Source organism: Hypanus sabinus, chromosome 7 (assembly GCF_030144855.1).
Source record: "Hypanus sabinus isolate sHypSab1 chromosome 7, sHypSab1.hap1, whole genome shotgun sequence".
NCBI classification, from domain to species: Eukaryota; Metazoa; Chordata; class Chondrichthyes; order Myliobatiformes; family Dasyatidae; genus Hypanus; species Hypanus sabinus.
This window is the reverse complement of record NC_082712.1, coordinates 60,344,539-60,354,993: the sequence shown is the minus strand read 5'-3', so window position 1 is coordinate 60,354,993 and position 10,455 is coordinate 60,344,539.

Here is a 10,455-nt window from a genome sequence, read left to right as displayed (position 1 = left end):
GGATAAGGGATCAGCCATTAGGACTGAGATCAGGAGTTACTTCTTCAAAGATTTTGAAACTTTGGAATTCACTGACCTGGGTGTCTGTGGAAACCCAACTGTTGTTTTTGTTTGGGATCTGGCTATTTGAGTTTCTAGTCAATAGTGATGCTCCCACAAACTCTCCGAATGTTGAAGGTCATTGATAAAGCAGAGGAGAATGGTTGGAGACTGAATACTACCATGAGGTAATCCAACAATGATGTCTGGTGTTGGGCGATTAATCACACAACCAGCTTTACTTGTACAATATATGGCTCCAATCACTAATATGTTTTCCATTGGTGCCCATTAACATCAGCTCTGAAGAGCTCTTGAAGCTACTTTCAGTCAAATGCTGCCTTGGTATCAAAGACAATGACTGAGGCTATGGTAAACTTTGAAGCTAAGTGGCCCTGGCTAAACCGCGTATCAGTAGGCAGATTATTGACAAGTGTGGCTTTACTGCACTTTCAAGGACATCTATCACCTGTGGATGGTCATGGAAGACTGGGTGATAATAGTTTCTCAGCTTGTGGCCGAGCCCACTAGGGAAAAGGTAATTCTGGATTGAATATTATGTAATGACGAAGGTTTGATTAGAAACCTTAAAGTAAAGGAACCCTTATGAGGCAGAGAGCATAATATGATAGAATTTACTCTGCAGTTTGAAAGGAAGAAACTAAAATCAGATGTATCAGTATTACAGTGGAGTAAAAAGAACAACAGGGGCATTAGAGAGGAGCTAGCTACAAAGGGCACTTGAGCCAGGATGACAGCAGGACAGCAATGGCTGGAATTTAAGCAAGCAGTTAAGAAGGTGCAGGATAAATACGTCCCAAAGAAGAACTAGTATTGTAAAGGAATGGATAACAAAGAAAGTCAAAGGCTGCATAAAAGGAAAACAGAGGATATAATATAGCACAAAATATCTGGAAGTTAGAAGTTCGGGAAGCTCTTAAAAACCAACAGAAAGCAACTAAAACAGCAATAAGTAAAGGAAAGATGAATTATAAAGGTAAGCTAGCCAATAATGTAAAAGAGAGTAACAAAAGTTTTTTTTTTAGATGCACGCAGACTAAGAGAGAACTGAGATTGTATATTGGACTGCTGGGAAATTGGCAATCAAGAGGTCATAATGGAGGACCAAGAAATGGCAGATGAAAATAAACATTTTGCATCAGTCTTCACTGGAAGACACCAGCAGTATGCCAGAAATTTGCAAGGTCAGCAGGCAAAAGTGAGTATTGTTGCTATTACTAAGGAAAAGGGGCTTGGGAAGCTGAAAGTCCTGAGGTAGGTCACCTGGACCAAATGGACGACACCCCAGGATTCTGAAAAAGGTAGCTGAAGTGATTGTGGAGACATTAGCAGGGATCTTCCAATTATCACTAGATTCTGGAATAGTGTCACAGAACTGAAATTGCCAATGTCACTCCACTCTAAGAAAGGAGGGAAACAAACAACAGGAAGTTATGGGCCAGTTAGCCTGACTTCAGTACTTGGGAAGATGTTGGAGCCCATTATTATGAAAGAGGTTTTGAAGGCACATGATAAAATAGGCCAAAGTTAGCCTGGTTGCATTCAGGAGAAATCATGCCTGACAAATCTGTTGGAATTCTTTGAGGAAGTAACAGCCAGGATAGACAAAGGAGGGTGGGTGAATATTGTTTACTTGGATTTTCAGAGGCCTTTGACAGGGTACTGCACAGGAGGCTGTTAAACATGCTGAGAACTCATGGTATTACAGGAAAGATAGTAGCATGCATAGAAGATCAATTGACTGACAGGAGGCAAAGAGTGGGAATGAAGGAGGCCTTTTCTGGTTGACTGCCGGTGACTAGTGGTGTTCTGCAGAGATCGGTGTTGGGGCTGTTTCTTTTCATATTATACGTTAACAATTTGGAAGACAGAATTGGTGGCCAAGTCTGCAGCAAAACAAAGATAGGTGGAGGGGCAGGTAGTGTTGAGAAAGCATAAGGACTTAGACAGATTAAGAGAATGGGCAAAGAAGTGGCAAATGGAATACAGTGTAGGGAAGTGTATGGTCATGCACTTTGGTAGAAAGAATAAAGGCGAAGACTATTTTCTAAATCGAGAGAAAATTTAGAAATCAGAGTTGCAAAGTGACTTGGGACTCCTTGGGACTTTCTATCCATGGCCTCCTCTACTGTCAAGATGAATCCAAACTCAGGTTGGAGGAACAACACCTTATATACCGGCTGGGTAGTCTCCAACCTGATGGCATGAACGTTGACTTCTCTAACTTCCGTTAATGCCCCTCCTCCCCTTCTTACCCCATCCCTGACATATTTAGTTGTTTGCCTGTTCTCCATCTCCCTCTGGTGCTCCCCCCACCCCTTTCTTTCTCCTGAGGCCTCCCATCCCTTGATCCTTTTCCCGTCTCCAGCTCGGTATCACTTTCACCAATTACCTTTCCAGCTCTTAGCTTCATCCCATCCCCTCCAGTCTTCTCCTATCATTTCACATTTCCCCCTCCCCTCACTACTTTCAAATCTCTTACTATCTTCCTTTTCAGTTAGTCCTGATGAAGGGTCTCGGCCCGAAACGTCGACAGTGCTTCTCCTTATAGATGCTGCCTGGCCTGCTGTGTTCCACCAACATTTTGTGCGTGTTGTCTGAATTTCCAGCATCTGTGGATTTCCTCGTGTTGGGACTCCTTGTGCAGGATTCCCTAAAAGTTAACTTGCAGGTTGAGTTTGTAGTAAGGAAGGCAAATGAATGTTAGAATTCATTTCGGGAGGACCAGAATATAAAATGAAGGATGTAATGCTGAGGCTTTATGATGCATTGGTCAGATGCACTTGGAGTTTTGGGTGTGCAGTTTTGGGCCCATTCTCTAAGAAAAGATATGCTGACGTTGGAGGGAGTGCAGAGGAGGTTCTCAAGAATGATCAGAGGAATGAAAAGTTTAATGTATATTAAGTGTTTGATGGCTCTGGGCCTGTACTGGCTAGAGTTTAGAACAGTGAAAGGTGATCTTATTGAAACCTGTTGAATATTGAAAGGCCTAGACAGAGTGTTCATAAAGGTGATGTTTCCTAGAGTGGGGGAGTCTAAGACTAAAGGGCAGAGCCTCATCATAGAAAGACATCCCTTTAGAACAGAGATGAGGAGGAATTTCGTTAGCCAGAGGGTGGTATATCTGTGGACGGCTGTGGAGGACAAATTATTGGATATATATGAAGCGGAGGTTGATAGGTTCTTGAATGGTAAGGGGTGTCAAATGTTATGGGGAGAAGATAGGAGAATGGGGTTGAAAGAGATAATAAATCAACCATGATAGATTGGCAGAGCAGACTTGATGGGCTGACTGGGCTCATTAGACCATAAGACATAGGAGCAGAATTAGGCCATTTGGCCCATTGAGTCTGCTCTGCTATTCAACCATAGCAGATTCTTTTTCCCCACCTCAGTTCCACTTCCCAGCCCTTTCCCCATAACCTTAGATACTGTGTCCAATCAAGAACCTATCAAGCTCTGCCTTAAATACACCCAGCAACTTGACCTCTACACCTGCCTGTGGTAATAGATTCCACAAATTCACCACTGTCTGGCTAAAGGAATTTCGCAGCATCTCTGTTTTAAATGGACACACCTGAGGCTGTGCCCTCTTGCCCTAGACTCCCCCACCATGGGAAGCATCCTTTCCACATCGACTTTGTCTAGGCCTTTCAACATTCAAAAGATTTCAATGAGATCCCACCTCCCCATCCTTCTAAATTAGACCATAAGATATAGGAGCAGAAGTAGGCCAATTGGCCCATCAAGTCTGCTCCGCCATTCAATCATGGGCTAATCCAATTCTTCCGGTCATCCCCACTCCTCCCAATACCCTTCAATGCCCTGGCTAATCAAGAACCTATCTATCTCTGCCTTAAATGCACCCAAAGACTTGGCCTCCGAGATGCTCATGGCAGCAATTTCCACAGATTTACCACACTCTGACTAAAGTAATTTCTCCACATCTCAGTTCTACATTGACCTCCTTCAATCCTGAAGTCATGCCCTCTTGTCCTGGACTCCCCTACCATGGGAAATAACTTTGCCATATCTGATCTGTTCAGGCCTTTTAACATTTGGAATGTTTCTATGAGATCATTCTTGTGAATCTTATATGAATCCTCTCCAAAGTCAATATGTCCTTTCTAAAATAAGGAGCCCAAAACTGCACACAGTACTATAAGTGTGGTCTCGTGAATGCCTTAAAGAACCTCAACATCACATCCCTGCTCTTACATTCTATACCTCTAAAAATGAATGCCAACATTGCATTCACCTTCTTCACCATTGACACATCCTGGAGGTTAACCTTTAGGGTATCCTGCACAAGGACTCCCAAGTCCCTTTGCATCTCTGCATTTTGAATTCTCTCTCCATCTAAATAGTAGTCTGCCCATTTATTTCTTCCAGCAAAGAACATGACCACACACTTTCCAACATTGTATTTCATTTGCTACTTCTTTGCCCATTCCCCTAAACTATCTAAGTCTCTCTGCAGGCTTTCTGTTTCCTCAACACTACCCACTCCTCCAACTATCTTTCTATCAATGACAAATTTAGCCACAAATCCATTAATCCCATCGTCCAAATCATTAACATATGTTGTAAAAAGCAGCAGTCCCAACACTGACCCATGTGGAACTCCACTGGTAATAGATAGCCAGCCAGATTAGGATTGCTTTATTCCCACTTTCTGTTTTCTGCCGATCAGCCAATGCTCCACCCATGCTACTAATGTCCCTGTAATTCCATGGGCTCTTAGCTTGCTAAGCAGCTTCACGTGCAGCGCCTTGTTAAAGGCCTTCTGAAAATTCAAGTACCACATCTACTGCATCTCCTTTGTCTACTCTGTTCGTAATTTCCACAAAAAATTGCAGTAAGTTAGTTAGGCAGAAACCATGCTGGCTTTGGTCTATCTTGTCATGTACCTCCAAGTACTCTGTAACCTCATCTCTAACAATTGATTCCAACAATTTCCCAACCACTGATGTCAGGCTAACGGGTCTATAATTTCCTTTCTGCTGCCTTCCACCCTTCCTTCTTAAATAGTGGAATAACATTTGCAATTTTCCAGTCATCCGGTACAATGCCAGAATCTACCAATTCTTGAAAGATCATTGTTAATGCTTCCTGAGTCTCTCCAGCTATGTCCTTCAGAATCTGAGGGTGCATTCCATCAGGTCCAGGAGATTTATCCACCCTCAGACCATTAAGCGTCCTGATCACCTTCTCAGTCATAATTTTCACTATACATACTTCACTTCCCTGACTTTCTTGAATGTCCGATATACTGCAGATGTCTTCCACTGTGAAGACTAATGCAAAAAACGTATTCATTTCCTCTGCCATCTCTATGTCTCTCATTACAATATCTCCAGCATCATTTTCTATTGGTTCTATATCTACCTTCCACTCTCTTTTACTCTTTATAAACTTCAAAAAACTTTTATTTCTTCTTTGATATTAGTTGCCAGCTTCCTTTCATAATTCATCTTTTCCTTCCCAGTGACCTTAGTTTCCTTCGGAAAGTTTTTAAAAGCTTCCCAATCCTCTATCTTCCCACTAGCTTTGGGTTTCCTTGTATGGCCTCTCTTTTACTTTTACTTTGGCTCTGACTTTACTTGTCAACTACAGTAGTCTCCTTCCATTTGAAAATTTTTTCTTATTTGGAATATATCTGTCTTGCACTTCCCTCATTTTTTGCAGAAACTCCAGCCATTGCTGCTCTGCTGTCCTTCTTGCTAGTGTCTCTTTCCAGTCAACTTTGGACAGTTCCCCTCTCATGCCACTGTAATTTCCTTTATTCCATTGAAATACTGACAGATTGGAATTTACTTTCTCCTTCTCAAATTACAAAGTGAACTTGGTCATATTGTGATCACTGTTCCCTAAGGGTTCCTTAACATTAAGCTCTCTTATCACCTCCAGGTTATTGCACAACACCCAATCCAGCACAGCTGATCCCCTAGTGGGCTCAACAACAAGCTGTTCTAAAAAGCCATCCCTTAGACATTCTACAAGTTCTCTCTCTTGAGGTCCAGTACTGGCCTGGTTTTCCCAATCCACTTTCATGTTAAAATCCCTAACGATTATCATGACATTGACACACCTTTTCAGCTGATAGTGTCCCTTGCCAGGACACTAGCAGAAATTCTAACAAGTACAGACCCAGAGTTGTGAAACGTAAAAAAAATCCTTTCATTCCCAGAATCATCCTTATGTACCTCCTCTGAAACCTCTCCAATGCCAGCACATCTTTTCTTAGACGTGGAGCCCAAAACTTTTCACAATACTCATGGTAAGACCTCAACAGTGCCTTATAAAGCTTTAGCATCACATCACTGCTCTTGTGTTCTAAAAATCTTGAAATGAAAGCTAACATTGCATTTGTCTTCTACACCACCAACTCTACCTGCAAGTTAACCTTTAGGTTGCACAAGGACTCCCAAATCCTTAACAATTGACTCCAACGTCTTCTCAACCACTGAGGTCAGGCTAACTGGTCTATAATTTCCTTTCTGCTGCCTTCCTCCTTTCTTAAAGAGTGGAGTGACATTTGCAATTTTCCAGTGCCAGAGTCCAATAATTTTTGAAAGGTCATTCATAATGCCTCCACAACCTCTACTGCTACCTCTTTTAGAACTCTAGAAGCTCTTATTCTGGTCCCATGACTTATGGTCTAGTTAAGCATGTTAGATTTGTCCGGCTTTTTAAAACAGATATACCTGGACAATTTCGCACATTGTTTGTTAGCTGTCTGTGTTGTAACGATTGAAAACTTGACCAAAGGTACAAAACTCAAATGATACAAGGTTGAAATAGACATGATACACTTTAGTAGAAATGCAGCCATGTTCTTATTTAACAGTGGAGCAAGCTTGCATTGTCAAATGGGCTATTTCTGCTTCTGTTTTCCATTTTCTAATGTTGAGTTATTCCTGGGCATAATTCTAAACCAGAACATTGACTGCACGATGATCCAGTTTTGGAATGTGTGCACTTAAATGGTGGAACACTTACTGTCAGTCTCATCCACCTTCACCTTTATGCTATGTGTATCAAGGCCAGTCACCTACATTTCATCATCTTGAAGCAGGCATAAAGCTTCAAGGGCTGTGCTTTGCACTCTTGAGTTGTAGAAATGTAACAGTACATTCTGAACAGAAATTTCCACACATCCTTAAGAATTCTGGGATCCACACCATCTGAATCCAATAACAAAAGCATAAAGTATATATACTTTCTCAAACCTCTGCACCCAAGGAGATGTTGAGTTTCCTAAATTCAAATTAGAATTGTATCTTCCCAACCCTATGGGAAATTATTTTCAATCAATCTTTAGAACTTAACTGATGCACTACTATAAGATGTATTTCAGGATTTGATGGGGCATAAGGGATTTTATGTGCAATAATTACAACTCTAAAAAGATATTACTTTCACAACCTCGGATATCTGACCTCTTGTTACAGTCAATGAAATACTTCAGAAACATAAACACAGTATCTTGGATAGAGTAAACTTGCCTCTTTTAGATGCTTATAGATACTGCTGTGTTCCACCAGCATTATGTGTGTGTTGCTTCTTTTATTTTCACATTCACCCGACAGACGGAGCCTCGGTTCACCACCTCACCCAAAGTGTGGATCCCTGACCGTGCAGCATACCAATAGGAAAGAAGACCCTAGATCGTCTGGTCCTGGCTCACCTTCAAGCCCTGGTCAGATCAGCCCTCTATCCTCTGCAGGTTGCCTACCTGGAGCACATTGGAGTTAACGATGTTGTCACCAACCTGCTGAACAGAGCCTCCTCCCATTTGGATTTCTCAAGTGCCTTCAATACTACAGAGCCCTCATTGCCGGGGGAAAGCTCCATTCAGTGCAGTTTAGCACTTCCATTGTGTCCTGCGTAATGGACTACTTGATTGATAGATAACACACACAAAATGCTGGTGGAACGCAGCAGGCCAGGAAGCATCTATAGGGAGAAGTACTGTCAATGTTTCAGGCTGAGACCCTTCATCAGGACAGCATCTGCAGATTTCCTCGTGTTGATTGACAGATGACAGTTCGTGCGGCTTCGGAGCTGTGTGTCAGACATGACTATAAAAAGCACAAGGGCCCCACAGGAGACTGTATGGCTCCATTCCTGTTTACCCTGTCTACCTCAGACTTTACATACATCATTCAGTCATGTCATCTGCAGAAATTCTCTGATGACTCAGCAGTAGTTGGGTGTATAAAAGGAGGATGGAAGAATGATTACAGGCCCTGTTAGAGGACTTTGTCAAATGGTGTGAGCTGATTCATCTGCGCCTGAACATCAGTAAGACAAAGGAGGTGGTGATGGACTTTAGGAAGACTAAGCCTCTCTGTTACAATTGATGGTGAGGACGTGGATGTGGTGAGTACCTATATGTACCTAGGGGTGCACCTGGATGACAGACTTGTGTGGAGCATCAACACAGAGGCTGTGTTTAAGAAGGGACTGTCTCTGAGGAGACTAAGATCCTTTGGAGTATCCAGCCGTCTCCTTTAGATGTTCTACCAGTCTGTTGTCACCAGTATAATCTTCTATGTGGTGGTGTGCTGGGAAATGGCATCAACACGGGTGAAGCCAACAAGCTCAGTAAACTGATTAGAAAGGCTGGTTCTGTTATAGGAGTCAAATTGGAGGCTGTGGTAGAACAAAGGACCCAATGGAAAATCCTGGCAATTCTAGACAATGTTTCTCATGGGATGCAACATGGCTGAACAGAGGAACACTTTTAGTAATAGACTAAGACAACTGCACTGCTCCAAAGAGCACTATATGAGGTCATTCTTACCCTTGGCCATTAGCCTCTAAAATGAGTCAACCTATAGCAGGGGAGGCAATGAACCCCTCCTGTAAGACTGTTTGAGACAACTTATTTTTTAAAATTCTTTCTTACTTGTCTTCTAATGTTTGTATATCTGTGTACTTGTAATGCTACTGTGATAGTGTAACTTCCTTTGGGATCAATAAAGTATCTATCTATCTCGGAGTATCAGTGTAGAGTGCGGGGCCTAGGACTCCAAACAAGCCACAGCTGTGTTACCTGAATGACAGCTTGTATGCTGTATGTTTCTCACCAAAACATACTGATAAATATTCAAAGAATTCAGGAGAAACGATCTTACCCAGAGAGCAAGGAGAATCTGGTATTCACATCTAAGTGGAATATTTGAGGTAAAAATGTGGTTGACTTAGGGAGATACCATATAAACATGAGGGAAATGAGCTGGACATAGGAGATTATATAAGAATATAAAATGTAGGAGCAGAATTAGATCACTTAGCCCAACGAGTCTGCTCCACCATTTCATCTTGGCTGATCCATTTTTCCTCTCAGCCCCAATCCTCTGTCTTCTCCCCGTAATCCTTCACACTCTGAATAACCAAGAATCTATCAACCTTTTCTTTAAATACACCCAATGACATGGCTTTCACAGTTGCCTGTCGCAAAAATTTTCACAGATATACTCTCTGGCTAAAGAAATTCCTCTTCATCTCCATTCTAAAAAGACAGCCCTCTGTTCTGAGGCTGTGTCCTTTGGTCCTGGACTGTCCCACCATAGGAAACATTCTCTTCACATCCACTCTATTGAGCCCCTTCATCATTTGATAGGATTCAATGGGGTCACCCCTCGTTATTCTGAATTCTGTGACTACAAGCCCAGAGCCATCAAACACCTTTTCATATGATAAGCCTTTCAACCCCAGAATCTTTTTCATGGATTTCCTTTGAACCTTCTCCAATGTCAGGACAATCTTTCTTTGATAATGGGGCCAAAACTGCTCACAGTACTCCGAGTGAGGCCTCATCAGTGCTTTATAAAGCCTCCACTTTAATTCTTGCTTTTATATTCTAGTCCTCTTGAAATGAATGCTAACATCACATTTGCCTTCCTCACCACAGACTCAACCTGCAAACGAACCTTTAGAGAATCTGCATGAGGACTTCCAAATTCCTTTGCACCTCAGAGTTTTGAATTTTCCCTCCATTTAGACAAAAGTCTTTATTTTCTTCTGTCAAAGTGCATGACCATACACTTCCCAAAACTGTATCTGCCATTCTCCTAATCTGTCTAAGTCCTTCTGTAGCCTCACTACTTCCTTAAAACTACCCACCCCCCTTATCTTTGTATTGTCCGCAAACTTTGCCACAAAGCCATCAATTCTGTCATCCAAGTATTTGACATATAACTTAAAAAAGAAGTGGTTCCAACACAGACCCCTGTGGAACACCACTAGTCATTGGCAGCCAGCCAGAAAAGGCTCCCTTTATATCCATGTGTTGCTTCCTGCCAATCAGCCACTGCTTTATCCCTGCTAGAATCTCTCCTGAATTACCACGTAGCTCTGAGGACCTAACTTGGACACAACACATTG